The sequence below is a fragment of the Corvus brachyrhynchos genome, unplaced genomic scaffold, assembly GCF_000691975.1.
Source record: "Corvus brachyrhynchos isolate BGI_N302 unplaced genomic scaffold, ASM69197v1 scaffold514, whole genome shotgun sequence".
In the NCBI taxonomy this organism is placed as follows: Eukaryota; Metazoa; Chordata; class Aves; order Passeriformes; family Corvidae; genus Corvus; species Corvus brachyrhynchos.
The window spans coordinates 400,953-416,673 of NW_008238319.1; the positions used below are offsets into that span (position 1 = coordinate 400,953).

Consider the following 15,721-nt stretch of genomic DNA (forward strand, 5'->3'; position numbering starts at 1 on the left):
TCCCCAGCCCAGAGCACTGAGTGTCATGTCCAGACCTTCACTGGACACCTCCAGGGATGGGGACTCCAAACCTCCCTGGGCAGCCCCTGCCACCCTTTCAGTAAAGATTTGATGCACAACAGGGACAGTTAATATCACCTTCCCCATTTTTCCCTTCCGAGTGTTTCAGGATAATGCAGCTAGAGCCACACACTGCCTTGTCCCCTCGTACCTGGGTGTGTGTGGTGTTTACACAGTAACCATGAGACATGTTAGTCACTCTCAAGTCCAGGCAGTTGCAGAGAAATTGCCAAAAGCCCATTGCTGGTCAGGGGTGGGGATGATTTTACTTGTGCCACACAATTGCTCACTTACCAATGGAGCTGCATCCTGAGGCATTTCTTACTGCCCAGCTCTGGCGCACCGTGGCTGCCGTCATTGGACACAGACAATCCAAGGCACGTGGATGCTCTGGAGACTTCACAAGCAGCTAATGTGAGTGAGGGGGATGAGGTAAGTGTTTTTTCATCCTTCAAAACGTATTTCCAGCCAAGCAGTCACTGTATGAGCACTGGGAGGTTACTGGCACAGTGGTTTGCCCACAGTGGGATCTGGAGCCAAACTGTGGGTCAGGGGCAGTGATATGTCTGTTCTTGCATTTTCTGGAGCCTCACATAAGGCCTCTGAGACTGTGACTAACCGTGTCATTCAGTAGAGCTTAGCTCTGCCATTATACTGCTGTGTTTCCTACCAGGCATCCCACAGGGGTTCTCACGGCAGCCTCAGGGCTGTCATCAGTTTCTGTGGGTCTTTAATCTCTGTCTGCCTTTGCAGTATTGTCACACACATTTCCAAGTGAAACTTACCCGAGTGCCTCTAACAGCCGAGGCAAAATGAAACCTCCATATGTTTAAGGTGGTTCTTTCAGTGTTTGGTGTTGTCACACACATTTCCAAATGAAACTTACCAGAATTCCTTTAACAGGCAAGGCAAAACAAAACCTACACGTGTTTAAGATGGTTCTTTCAGTGTTTGTCACTGGCCAAATAAAGATTAACGGAGAGTTTTGACCTTTTAAACTTCAGCCAAACGAAGTACTATTGTAGAAGCCAAACAAGAGCCCTACCCCCAAACTGTTTGCTGCTCCTATTTTGAAACATTTTGCTGAATAAAAGATTCTTCCAGCTCTTTGTGTTTCTCATATTTATTCTCTTCTCACAGTTCTTTCCCTTATGAGGATTTATCCCCAGATAGATCCGTCCGGCCTGCTAAATGCTATCCAAATATTTACTTTTTACAGCTCATAAAGAGTCACACCTTGCAAACACTCCTTGAGAAATCCTAAAGCATTGTATAGACTTTGTGTTTGGGGTGTTTCATATATAAATGAGGTGCAGCTGCTCCTGGAGGAGGGCACAGTGACTGCTCATCACGAGGCTGCTACCCTTTGTGAGCGGTGCCAGGAAGGTGGACAGTGCCTGGGAAATCCACACGTGCCATTCCCAGCACTGCTCACCCTTGGGAGCAGGAAGCCACATTCCAAGCAACAGCAGTTGGGAAAGGTTGGGCCTGGGGTGTTGGAAGGCTGCAACACCATTTATTTGTTCAATAGAAATATGGATTGAGTAGCAATTTATTCCAATACAACAATAAATGGGGTGCTGCCATGGTGGGTTTCAGTTCCCCAGAGTGCTTCAAGCTCAGCTTTCCTACTGGGACAGCAGGGACAGCAGGGACAGCAGGGACAGCAGTGTGTGGGGAGTGTCACCAGGAGTCATCGGGATGGCAGTGCCATGGCACGGGGGCTGTGTGCCAGCACGGAGAGCTTTAGTGAACGACCCTGCAACTCTCTTCTGACTCCCCTGGGTTTGCTTCAGGTGTTCCCAGTCTGAACCCTCTCAGCCTCGAGAAAGCTCATGAGGTCATTGATGTTGGGGCAAAGCAATGTGCCTCCAGGCTGAGCAGCCTTTGTCCATCTGTCCTGGGGCGGGCAGGGCTCCGTGCTGCAAGGGTGGCATCTCAGCCGCCAGACACACAGTCTAGGCACGAGCAGGAAAACCTTTGGCTTTTCCCTGTCCTGCTCTCTAAGGCAGTGTGTGAAACTGAAGTTCTATCTCCTGGATCTTTTGTTGATACAAAAGTGAAAAAGTACCTAAAAACCATTGTCATCGTCGTAAAAGATTAAGGACCCGCTGCTTTCAAAGCCAAACACCTTTACCTTGCTCTCACCTGGCCATTCCCTGGCAGAGCAACAGGGCAGCTCTGACCCTGATTTTCTGCTGAGAGCATTCAAAACTTACTGCAGTTGGATTTGGGCCTCTGCTGGCTGGGGATGAGCTGTCTCTGTTTGCTCTTGGCTAAAGTTTAGTCTCTGCTGCAAAAAGTTGTATGTACAGAAAGGTGTGAAATGGAAAATTTTATAAATGTATGGAACAGATTAAAGAAAGCAGGACCTCTAAACAGCAAACCAGTGGTCATTCTCTTGCATAACAATCTTCCAGAACCCAGTAACAACCTGTGAGACAAGGTGTGAACTGCAACATTTCCTCCAGCTCTTGTGAAGTGTGAAAAGAGTGTACAAAGAAAAGTTGAGGACTTTCAGCTGATTCTACCAGAAAGCAGACAAAGAGGGACTTCAGGGGATGTTAAGAAATGCCCAGTTCTGCTCTGTGGTATCAATCCCTCACTTTCATATAAAACAGTAAGAAAAAACCACCAAGACCACAGTGTCATGGGATTCCTATGGAAAAAAGTCACAGGAGAAAGCAGAGCTTGTTGAGCATGAATATATTCACATGGCAGGTATCACAATATTTATATACTAATTTTTGAAAAGCTGGATTTATTATATTGCCCATTTATACCTGGTAGAACAAACAATTCCCTAAAAACAAAGAGAAAACCCAGAAAACCATGGGGGGGATGTGAGATGCATGGTGGCACACTGAGGGAATTAAGCATTTTTGCTGAGCAATTTCCTCATGAAAAGATTTAAAACCCTCTTGTCAGATGGCCATTGATTTTCATTATAAGAAGAATTAACCCTCCTTTGGCCATTTAAAATTACTAAATTGTTGTTGGATGTCTGTGGAGGACTCTCAGGCACCTTGGTGCACAGCTCTCAGCAGGGCTGGCCGCTCCGTGACCCCACTGTGTGCTGAACGGGGGCAATCGGGGTGGGAGCTGCTGGGGGACGGTGCCACGGAGGGGTCCCACTGCCCTGGAGGGTCTGGCCAGTCCCAGGAGCAGGGACATGGGGATTGGACCCCTGCAGGTGCTGCACGGGGGCACCAGGACATGGTTTGGTGGTGTTGGTGGCAGCAGCAGCTGCTGAGGAATCTGTGGGACTGCCCCGGCCCCTTCCCAAGGCTTTCACAAGGTAATGACGAGGAATTCCCAGTCTCATGAGCAAATAATTCACACACAGAAGCAACTAATTTATAATTTAAGCCACTTCATGTTTCTCAGAATTCGGTTTCTTTCAAGCAAGAGCTATGATGTAATTTGGGTGTCTGTCTGTGTGATTAGTTCAAACCTGCTGTCTCCATAGGGTTCCTAACCCAGCATAATGATTCCAGTTCTTTTTCTGTACCTACATTTTTCTAGAAATTTGATTTTCCTCAAATCTATAAGTAAACCTCAGGCACTGTGTGGTGAAGCACAGTGGTGGGACACTGAGGTGAAGACACGGAGCAGGCAGTGACTCCTCCGTGTGTGTGGAAACCAGCTGGAGGGAGGCTGGGTCGGATGCGCCTCCCCACAGCTCCCGGCAGAATCGAGGAGTCCAGGCCTCTTATAGCTGTGGGTTGGCAAAGCAGGGGCTATTCCTCATGAAGCTGGTCTTCTTCATCCCTTCATGAACTGCCTGCATACAAAATATATAAAAATAGAAATATCCCAATGTAGTTAAATGTAGGGAATGCCATAAATTTAGTCTGTACCCTGTAGGTTGCACAGCCACCGGCACTTTCACCCTTTTTACCCTGCCCTGAGGCTGGGATGGAGAAGGCCTAGAGGAACAGAACTTTTTAACTAAATTACACAAGGAGTAACAGTGTAACATTGCTGCAGAAAGGCTATTACCTAATCACCTAACATTAAAGAAATAGATTAACATGGTGTCTGTTCTCCCAGGACCATAGATATTTTTGTGGGATATGGCATTATAATAAAAATTCCCCAGACTTCTACTTAATCTAGAAAACTCATTAAATAGATTCAATACACTATGGAATTCTATATAGAAATATTATTGTTAAATGTGTACCATATTTCTCTGCCTTCTTTGCCCAATCATTTTCATCTCATAGCATATTTTTTCTCCTACAGTGTGAAGGAGATAGAAAGAAGACTCAGAACTGATGCAGACTCGGAACTTTAAAGACTAACAACCTGTGTGCTTTCATAAAATCACAGAATCACAGAATGGTTTGAGTTGGAAGCTCATCTCATTCCACCCTCCTGCCATGGGCAGAGACACCTTCCAGCAGGCCAGGTTGCTCCAAGCCCTGTCCAACCTGGCCTTTACTATGTGGGAAGGAAACAGGCCATAATTTGTAAATTATTTTATCATAAAAGATGAGCTCAGCATGAAGAGAAAATCAGGACTAAACCATAACCTGACGAGGTTTCGGATCCTCAGCCAAAGTTGTGTTACAAAAGACACACACCTCATCTGAGCTACAGCAACACAACTTTCCTGAGCCCAGAGCCATCAGCCTGTGGGAAATTTTACCTGGAGATGAGTTCTATGGCACGTCTGACCAGGGTGTGGGAGCATGGCCTGTCCACTCCACCACAATATTTGGGGATCCTCTGTCAAACCAGGCTCTCCGTGTTCCTTGCAAGGCCCTCCACTGCACAGCAGCAGGTCAGTGGATGTGCAGGGAAGGTCCTGATCAGTAGCTTTGCTCATCTGGAAAATAGATGGAAACCTGTAAAGCTTTAACTTAAGAGCAGAAAGCAGAACTATGAGGACCACCTTGAGACTCTTGCAGAAATTCCTGCATGGTCTGAGGCTCATCATGAATCTCAGTGTTTTTGCAGTAGGTGCAGTTCTAAAGCCAAGCCTTGCTCACTTGGGTACTCTCATATCCCACATGGATGTTTAAATATTGCACACCAGAGGAAAATGCCTCATAGCATGTGTGATTTCTGCACCAGAAAGCAGTCAATCCCTCATGAACTGCAGTTAAGCACCATCGGGGAGCCAGTCCTGAAATGGTTATAGCCATACAGGGGCAACTCTTGAAATGATGCTCTGAATCCACTGGTGTTAAAATTTCTGATGGAAACTTCCTTTTCAGAGCCTAAGGTGTTGTGGGATTCAGCTAACCAGAAGTATGTGTGTATCAGGAATGTTTTCAGGCTGTACTTCAAAGCATTGGGATCACTGAAATACCATAAGTGTTGTGAGTTCAGGCTGTGGAGGGGTTTTGGGGTTGTACCAAGGGAGAGCTTTTCTGAAGGAAAATAACATTGCCCTGCCAGGCAGAACCCTTGCTTTCAAGCAACATATGGAAGCAATAGCTTCAAAAATGCATTAGAATAAACTCTTGTGCTGCAGATAAACAATAGGGCACTGTATGGAGTGGCTGCATGCCTCTGTTGCTCACTTGGACACCACTTGTGTTTAAAAATAAGCTGTTTGGTTTCTGTACCACTAGTGAAAGTAGAGAACGTTCTTGTTTCAGAGGAAATGGCTTCCCATGCAGAGCAGGGAGGGAGGCAGGGAGGGAGGCAGGGAGGGAGGCAGGGAGGGCGAGCAGCCAGAGGGGAGGAAGAGGGAGTTGAAGGCTGAGGCTCCTCCTTCCCAACTGAGTAATGGAAAAACAATGTAAGAATTCCAGCATCTGAATAAATATGTGCCCTATGACCTTAATCCCCTAGGAACCAAAACCATCCAGAGTCAGATAAAAATAGTAAACCCTTTACATTGGTGAGGGAAAACAGCACTGCTCACAGCTAATTAGCTAAATCCTGTTAATAGTGGAGAGCTGGGCCATGAGGAAGCAGGTCTTCCAGAGACGACTGAGCTGAAGGCACAACCAAGGATGAAGGCAAGGATGAAGCCGAGGATGTCGCTGAGGACACACAAAAAACGCATGGAACAGGGAACGGGAGGACCCGACCTGGCCAGGGCACTGTGCGAGCAACATGCCCTGAAGGAGACCCACCAGAGCGACCCCTGGTTGATGGCAGCTGCTGTTTTAGACCCAAAACCTCAGCTTGCAGACCTTGCTCGTGCTGGGAAACATAGCTGGGCAGCAAGGATCCCCTAAAAAAAAAAAACCAAAAGAGAGAATTACAGTGATCCTGAGAGCAGATGGCAATGAATTGTTCAGGTTCAGCTGTGCCACTTTATTTAAAGTACAACAGCTTCACAGTGAGCCAAAGATGAACTTTTATTCAGCCTATGGTGGAGACAATGGATTGCTTTGATCAGCATTCACAGCTGTTTGCTCTAGTCCTGAATACCTGTGTCATTAGTCAGCATGAGGTTTTCCTTACGATTCCTTATGTGCAAACATTAACACCAGGTGAGGGTTTCATTCACCCTACCCCTAATGCAAGGTTATCATTTGTGCACAGCCACGAGTCCTATGTCAATTAGATTTTCTATGTAATATCTTAGATTTTTCCAGCCAGAGAAAAACTCGTCAGAGGGCAGGAACCTCACTAGTGGGTCTCAATGGCTGCCATGCTTCACCTTCACCAGAGAGAGCTCTGGAGCTGACCCAAACGTGGAACGTTTGCTTCTCATGCAGTGGCTGCTCAGGTTCCTTTCAGCACTGCACCACAGCCTCCCCTGGCTCTCGCCCCGTGTTCAAGCAGTCTCTGCTGTCTGTTCCCTCTGCAGCTGGTGCCCCAGAGCTGCTCCTTTGTCACCCCCTGGACTGACTCCTCCGTGCCTCTGTTCCACGTGTCCCTGCCATGCGAGGAGGCTGTGGGAAGCCTCTGGAGCTGGTGGGATGGCAGCACGTGTAGCATTAGTGCCAGCGAGCAGCATCTCCCTTTGCAGTGTGATTTTGGGTCCTTCAAAGCTGAGCTAAACCCAACCAACTGTCACAGCAATGTACTTGTGTTTCAGCAAGTGAGCATGAGAGCTGAGAATTGCTATCCTGTGGCAGCTCCTGGCCAGATACACAGGTCAGGTACAGCACTTCCAGTTGGGACTTTCCATATGGTTATATTGGTAGGGAACAAGAGAATGTGCCAAAGCAAAAGCATCTCATACTGAATGCCAACTCCTCTAAAGAGTTACCTTTTCTCCCTGTGTGTCTCCCACTCTGAGCAGGTTTAAGGAGAGCTTTTTCCCAGAAACAGGTGCTGTTGCTGGGGGTCAGTTGTCAGACAAGTTCTGAAGCAAAGCCTGTGCCCCAGCACCCAAGTCCAGCCTCAGCAAGCCCTGCAGTGAATGCTGACCACAGCTCTTTGGTGAGGTGGGACTGCAGCAGCAACTCCTTGCCAGTTCCTTCCACCTCAGAATGCTTCAGAGACTGCACCAGCAATAAAACTGACACACATAAACCCTTGTAAATGGCTTTCAGAAGTTTATTCGTCTCCTGAAGTAGGAACAGAGCTCATAACTTGCTCACAAAATGTCCACAGCTGAGCATGGGCAGCAGAGTAGCTCCCTCCAGCTCCCAGGGCTCAGGTGGAGGGACTGCCCAAAGAGGAAGAGGCAGAGGCAGGGATGCAGGCACCGCTCTTTCCTTCCTTCTGCTCTAAGACATGAAAGCAGGAAACTTGGAACAAGAACTGGAGTAACTCCAAGGCAAGACACAGGTTATTTTCAGTGAATACTTCCTTATTCCCTGCTCTCCAGAAGCCATCCACAGAGACACCTCACCATGAGTTTATTTGCAAAGCTGTATTTCAATTCCTTTATGAACCTGTATTGTTTATTGCCCCTCTCATGGCTGAAACTGTTTGCAGTTCTAAAGAAACATCTGTATTTTTCTTTTTCAGTAGCTGTCAAGAGACAGATAACCAGATAAAAAATATTCTCATGATCCTGTTTCTACTTTTGCCAAGAAGCCTAGTAGAGGAAAGTGAATCTGAGAATAATAGCCAATGCTTCGCTTCACGTGAAAATTCTGTAAGACATCGTATTTGTAGGCTACCTGGTGAGCTGGCATCAGTCTTCAACATGGACTGTAGTTCCTGTGTTACTCATGAGTGCCAGGGAGAAGTACAGGCATGGAGAAGACCTGGATGTGGTTAAGTGCAAAGTGCCTTTTTCTAAATCCAGCCTTTAACAGAGAAGTTGTTATAAGGACACAATTTCCTTAATTGTAAATGCAGACAATTATTTAGGAATAACTTTTCTCCAAACTCTGCCAGCTGGCTCCTGTGGGTTTGCTGAGGAGCACTGGGCTCCAGCCGGGCATGGCCAATGTGATTTCACTTCCCTTTCCAGGCAGTGGATGGACCCAGGACCTGCAGAGAATGGGAATCTTGGGCCCACCAGGGGTGTTTGGCTTCGGGAAGCTCAGCACTCACAACACTTTGGGAGCTCATCTCATCTTGGGGCCTGAGGGGTAAACAATGGGTGGGCATCTGCTGCCTTTCTTCCTACGTGTACAGAAGACTTTTTGGCCTTATTTTAACTAACTTGGTTTTCTTCCTTCAGGAGCTGTTTGAAATAAAGGAAGAGGTGTGAGCTGGAGACCACCTACTGGCTTCCATTCTACCCTTATGCAAGCCTTTTAAAAACAGTAATAGTCCCATTAAAGGGAATAGATTTGTATCAGGACAGAAACGTGGAGAGCAGCAAGAGACTTGGCTGCTGTGGGTATAGATTCATGAAAGTCATTTCAAGGCTCTCTGGGAGCATAATTAGAAACATGAAGTCCTGGGATGTCTTCCTTCCTTTTTAATCCAAAACTACTTTTAAGAGCTGCTGGCAGCTTGAAAAATGGTTATTAAAAGAGGAACAACTCCAGCCAGTTTGAGGGACAATCAGCCTGCAAAGTTTCTCTGCAAATTGTAGGGTTTGGAAAAAGATCAACTTATTCAATAGGGAACAGGACACAGGCTGATTCTGGAACAAAAAGGGATGTCAGAAAAGTGGAAGGAAAGTTGCCCTTTAATATCCCACATGGTGTTTTAATTCAAGGTGAAAGATACCTTTGCTTTTTGGAGAAACACTACCTGCAGAATGTTCAGATGAAGGGAGGCTTTAAAAGGTCCCACGATCCCATAAAGGGTACATGAGAGAGTCTGGCAAAAGCTTGCTCCTGTTACATTATCTAGGGACAACAAATCAAGCATAGACATGAAATGTTAATTCATCCAAGATGTTATTTTCAAAGGCTTCTCTGCCATGTTAAATAATATTTCCCTTTGAGCAGAGCAATAGGTAAGGACAAAGTGGCTACTGGCCATGTGTTAAGTTGCTGGAGGGAGCTCAGGCAGCAGAGTCCTGGACACACTGGAAGCCAGGAGAAGGGATCCAAGATTGGTGGTATTCCATCTCTGAAACACAGCTTTCCCTTTCCCTTCTGCAGAACTTGCACAGTGATATATAAGTGGACATGACCTCCTTTTGGTGCCTACTCTAAGGGTAACACGTATTTTTTCTGCTTTCTGTCTTGAAAAGGTTATATTGATGTTCTAGAGAAAATCAGAGAATCCCAGAACTGTTTGGGTTGGAAGGGACCCTAAAGCCCACCCAGTGCCAGCCCTGCCATGGGCAGGGACACCTCCCACTGTCCCAGGCTGCTCCCACCCCTGTGCCAGGGCCTGCCCACCCTCACAGGGAAGCTGTAAATTGGAGGATTTTGGGGGGGAGTGGGCCGAGTAGAGTGGAATGCCCTGTAGGTTTTCCATGACTCAAGGGGGTGAACAAAGGCTTTAAAAATTAGTTTAATATTTTCCAAATGTTTGACAATGCACAATGTGTCACAGAGACGTGCAGCAGCATCAGGAGCAGAGCTGAGAGGCTTTGTAGCCTCTCCCTGGGCTGCAGACAAAATGTCAAGCTGTCCTTAGCCTGGATATGAAAAGGTTACATTGAATTAGGAAATCAGCACTGACTGAACGGCTTTTTCTCCCCCTTAAGTCTGACAAAATGTCAAGAACCTGTCCAGCCTGCAGCTCAAGGATGGGGGCCCAGGGCAGTCTGGGTCCTGGGGGTGCTGGAGGTGGGGCTGGGACCATGGGAGAGCTGGAAGAGCCTGGGGGGCCAGGGCTCTGGTAGGACACAGGGCTGGGATGTGGGCCCCTCTGTGCCTGGCAGGCCCCGGCTGCAGCAGAGCCAAGAGCTGAACAGGGACACCCTGGTGCCTGAGCTGGAGCTGCCTGCCCTCCTTGAGCAGCGGGTGGAAACCCCAGGCTTTGATGTCTGTCTCCAGCTGATAAAAAGGGCAGCATGACTGTAGGAAAGAGTTTGTCAGAGGGAAAAGCCAGAGGAAAAAGTGACTCATGACTTGGCACTGAGGAAGTACCATCCAAGACCAGTCATGGTGTGCCAATGTGAGCTCCTTTGCCTACCTGGGATGCACCACCAGGAAGCTGGGATAGTTCTTTCTCTCCAGGAAGGATATGACTGTGTGAAACATGGGCACACTGGAACATCTCCCAGTCTCAAGCATGTTACAGACTGTTACTGTTTGCTGTGGCTGTGGTGAGTCCAGCTGGGCTGTGATTCCAGGCATTAGTCCCAGCCTCTGGTCACCTGGACAGGGTGACACAGTGTTGTCTTTGTGACACTGTCTGATTCAGGGTGAGCTCCAGACCATATTACTATGTGAACTCTAACAAAACACTTTTTCCAGGATGTACTAATACATCACAAAGCTGGTTAATGCCAGGAAACAGACACTGGATATACTGTCCCGAAGACAGAGTGTGAAGTGAGCCCCGCCTGCCAGCAGCCCCGTGTCCCTGGGGCAGCAGCAGCAGGGGTCTGCAGAGGGTCCCAAACTGCTCCAGGGCTGGTTACGTCACAGTGTCCCTGCTCTTCAGTGCGGGCAGTCTGCAGTGCCAAATACTTGTAACTTCAGAGGATGGATATTCTTAGTATAACTATAATTTTTTTTTTTTTACTTTTTCTATAATTGAGGTGAATTAAGTGTAATTGGAAGCATCTGCTCCGATTTTGGCGCCCAATATAGCGTGGTATTCTGCATCTCCTGGAAGACACTCTCCTTCTTCAACTCCCACTAGATCCAGCTAAAAATAGTTAATCTAAATCACATTCTCTCGGGCAGAAGTGCTCTTCAGCCCCCAGGATTTGCCCCTCTGTGGTACCAGATTTCTTGTCCTGGCAGGAGCAGGGGGAAGGCTCCCAGGCCCCAAAGGGTGCAGGGGACAAGCCCCATTTTGGCACCAGTGTCTCACCTGGGGGGAGGTGGCAGTTGATGATTAGCAAAGCTGTGACACCAAGGAAAGGCACACGGCCCTGGCACAAGGCAGGGTGTGGCCCCAAGGAACCCCAACTCCTCCAGTGACACAGATTGCAGTGGCTGCAGCCAGGGCAGTGACTGGCTTGGGCCTGAAACTGCTTCACCTCCTGTGTAACAAAGGCCAGCTGGGTCTGGTTTGGTCTTCCAGGCATTCCTCCTGTGAGAAGGAACCACCTCTCACGCCATGAGCATCAGCACAGGGCTATGTTCCCCCTGCCATGGACTGGGGAGTTCCTCTGGCCCAGTGCAACCGCAGTTGTGTTCCTCGCAAGGGTAATAACATATTCTAGGGTTAGCTTTTTCCTCATTTTTGAGCTTAGCATAGGCTGAAGAAGCCTGGAAAATTTCTGGAGAGAAAACAGAGGAAACTTGAATAAAAGGGTTTGCATAGATGTCTTGGCACAACTGCACAAAGTTGTGGGAGCGTTTGCTCTGTGACGAGCAGGCGTTTGTTTGAGGTCAGTGTGTTTTCCAGAGAGCAGCATTTTGGTGGGGAGAGCTCTCTTTGTGCCACTTTACCCAAAAATCATCCCCTGCCTGCAGGATCCCCCAGCCCCAGCTCTTGGCCGGGCTGTGCTTGGAGCCATGACCTGCACACACAGGGAGGGTGTGTCTGGCTGAACAGGAAAGGTCACAGGAATGTTTTCATGTGCCCAAATCTGTGCCTGTATTTAGTGCATGCATTTAAACACAAGTGCATGTTTCAGATTGGTTTCCAGTTCCCAGTTAATCCCCTGGTTCTCAGTATATAAAACTAAGCAATGCACTGTGTTACACAAAATGATTCATTGAGCTTTATTTTGTCTAAAATTTACCACGATAGAATGAACACCTGTTAATATTACATGTAATTTTGCCTGTAGGCAAGGCTTAATCCTTTCCTGGGAAGGCTTACAACCCCAGAGCATGATTTTTGATTGAGTTCATATTCCCATGCAGGAGCTGTCACTATGACTGAGTCAGGATTGAGAGCACGTGGAGAATGAGATGAATAACCCAGTTAAGTATGTTGCAGTTTCATTAGAACAACAACTGGAGATTCAGAAAACTCATTTAACCCTGGAAACTAAAAGCAGTGAAGCTCTGAAGCAAGCCAGGGTATTTACTCAGGTTTCTTGGTGTCCTCTCATGCTCATGCCAGTGGACCCTATTTGTGAGAAGTAGGATTCCCAAATGAATTCCTTTCAGAAAGTGCTTCAGGGTGTGAAGCAGTTAAAGCACAAATACTCAAGTAATGAAATGGCAGTGTCTGAAGACCTAAAAGATGATGATAGCCCAGATATTAAGGACATTTTTTATTTCCTAGTGGGAATGAGAGCTTCAACATTTTGTCTTTCTCACTCTGCTAAGCCTGAAGAAGTCAGGGGTGTGGGTGGGGAGCCTGAGGACCTGTGGAATCTTAGGGGCTGAGGGGACCTGGGGGACCACATGGGATCAAGGGGCTGCAGCTCTTTGCTGCCAGGCCATGGGCGTAGGAGCTGGGACTTATCCTCCCCCCGCCTCCCTCCTTCCCTCCCTCCATTCCTCTCCGCCACTCCAGGGAGCACAGGCAGTATTTCCTGCAGGCTGTATTTGGATATCAGAGGGGACAAGGGCTGGGAAACTCTAGTTAAGGCTTCTGAATCAACAGAGCAATGTGAGATGGGAGTGGTGTTATTTTAACATCTGCTCCCTGTGAGCAGCAGCAGTGCTCCCCATCACCCCACAACACTGTGCACCCCACAGCCCTGTGCTCCCCAGGCTGCCCTGGCCCTTGACACCTGCTGACCCCAGCCCCACACACTCAGACCCGATGTGCCTGTCAGGCATTCCAGGCTGTTCCCATCCCATGTTTGCTCTGGGAGTTTGGTTCTGTGGGGGCTGCAGCAGAAATGGTGCCCCAGGGACCCGCTCCCACCTTACAGGCCACCCTGGCCACCCTCACTCTCCTCTAGACAACCTCCCTTCCCTCTGTTCGCCTCCCCCAGAGGCTGCCCCAGTTGCCTGGTTCAGGTGTGGGCAAAGCTGCTGGACATTCCTCTTGCTCCCACACCACCATGGGCACACACCTCTGTGAGCACCTGCATCCAGGCTCTGCTTCCCAGCTCCTGGGACAGCTACCATAGGGGCAGAGAGGTGCAGAGTGGCCTTCCCTACTCCTCTGCTCTGGGACAAGGACATGTGCCCTCTGGGACACACTGGGCTGTGCCACGAGCTTTTTGTGTGCCCTTGGAGGAGCTCAGAGGACTCTCCTCCTGCCCCCAGCAGCAATGTGTGTGGGGTATGTGCTTGGGGTATGAGCCACATGAAGCCACATTCACCCCAAATGTGCAAGCACAGCTCAGGGGGTGGCAGTTTTACAGAATGATTTCTTGTGATCCTGGCTCTGCCCGGCTTTGCCCATGGTAACTGGACCTGCCAGCAGCTCCAGGACTGCAAAGGGGGAGAAGTTTGATGATGTTCCTGCCCCTCAAACCCCCCCTGAACTTGCTGTGGAGGTCAGCAAGTGTTCCTGCCCACACAGACAGGGCTCCCTCTCAACTCACATCCATCTTGTGTTCATGAGGGCTATAAATACATCTTGCATTCTATACAAATCAGGCGTGCACTGAAAATATTTATACATTGCATCCACTCACACAGTCCTCTGGATTCCAGCCCTGACAACAGCAAAAGCTATCATTACTCCATAGCGTGGAGGGGAGAAAATTCTAGTGTGGAAGCAGTTTATCTTTTAGGGAGTTTGAGGAAATTTCAGTTGTGCACAGAGTGCAGCCCTGGCAGCTGAACTGGGCCCTTTAAGGAAATGTCCTCCAAAAGAAGGCAAGGTTTATTGGGTTTTGTGCTGTTGCACTTTTAGACTGTTCAAAACTCTCCCAGGAATCCTTTTAATATTCCCATAAAATTGAAATATGAGTTATGCAATTATAATTAGAGCACCATACTCCTGATAACATTCACTTCAAGTCTTTAGGCTGTTTACTTCCTAACTTGTACGTAGAAGGGATCTTAAAACCCCCAAACGAACAGTTCCCTTCTCCCCTGTTATAGCACAGACCAAAACAAACAGCCAACTGCTCCAAACTTATTAAATCAGTTTTCATGAGAGCTGTTTCCATAGAGCTGCTGCTGCCGTAACCATGACTGGGTAGGAGGGCTCAGCACGGGGTTTTTCCAGCATTGTGTCAGTGGCACCCCTGAGGCAAGAGGAGCTGAGAGCCATAAGGACATGTCACATTATCTTTTCTTTCTGTAAAAGCAGGACGCATGAAATCTGGCAAGGGCTGGATGCAAGTCCCCTTATATATGAGCTGCCTTCCCTGGGTAAGTCACAAATAGCTCATAAATTAAAAACCTACCCCCCATCCCCAGATAAGCAAAGACCTGGGTGGTTTTTGGTCTCTTCCACAAGGAACAAGCAGCAGAACAAGAGAGAAACCCCTGAAGTTGCACCAGGGGAGGTTTAGGTTGCATATTAGGGAAAATTCCTGTCTGGAAAGGTCTGTCCAACCCAAGCACAGGCTGTACAGGGAAGTGGTGGAGTCCCTGTTCCTGGGGGGATTTAAAAGCCATGTGGATGTGGCACATGGGGCATAGCTTAGTGGTGTCCTTGGCAGTGCTGGTTGGAACAGTTGGACTCGACGATCTTAGAGAGTTTTTTCAGATTAAATGACCTCATTGCACCTCATTGACCCTTCTGGGGCTCATGGCCTCATCATGTAGGGGCTGGTGGCTCCTTGAAAGAGGGATTTGTGGCACTGAGTCCTGTTACGTCTCAGGTAGCTCAGTGAAAGACAAGAGATTAATGCCTAGGCAGTCTGTTCTCTTCCACTCCAGTTTCATTTTGAAAGTAGAAGTTACACAGTTTAAGCCATTTGTGCTGTGGTTTGATAGCTGTTAGAACCCAATAAAAGCATTACCAAGTAATTTCCCTTTTGCTTCCCTTTGATTTTATCACTCTTGGGCCTAGTGCTGCCACCTTTAATTGTCAGGCAGCAATATCTGTGGTGTAATCCACAGAATTTCAATTCTGCAGACTACTGGGGAGCACAGATTTTATTTTATTCTAGAGGAGTTCACATATGTGAACAGCAGAGAGATGATGGCACTGAATATGATGAGCCCTTTGGACACCATCTCAAAATTTCGGTATCTCACGCGTTCGGGGCAGTTTTAGCCCAGCCCCGCGCTGGGGCAGCTGCCGTCCCTCTGCAGGGCCATGCCGGGCCCACGCCCCCTCCAGGGCAGGCGGCTTTGCTCCAGCTGCGCCCTGCCCCGTTCCCTCCCTGCCCTGCCCGTCCGCTCCGCACCGCAGACCAGCTGTCCCCCGCCTGGCGCCCCTGCCCCCACGG

The 15,721-nt window shown here is 48.3% G+C and overlaps 1 long non-coding RNA gene across 1 annotated transcript in view; it reads right to left on the reverse strand.

The window, feature by feature from the left end:
* Positions 1-2,754: 2,754 nt before the first annotated feature.
* Positions 2,755-15,721, reverse strand: part of LOC108446656 — a 22,821-nt gene continuing 9,854 nt past the window's right edge. Inside the window, exons 2-3 of the long non-coding RNA XR_001861916.1 lie at positions 4,715-6,256; positions 2,755-3,844 (exon numbers count right to left, since the gene is read on the reverse strand). This is a non-coding gene — a long non-coding RNA (uncharacterized LOC108446656). The remainder of the gene's footprint in view (positions 3,845-4,714; positions 6,257-15,721) is intronic.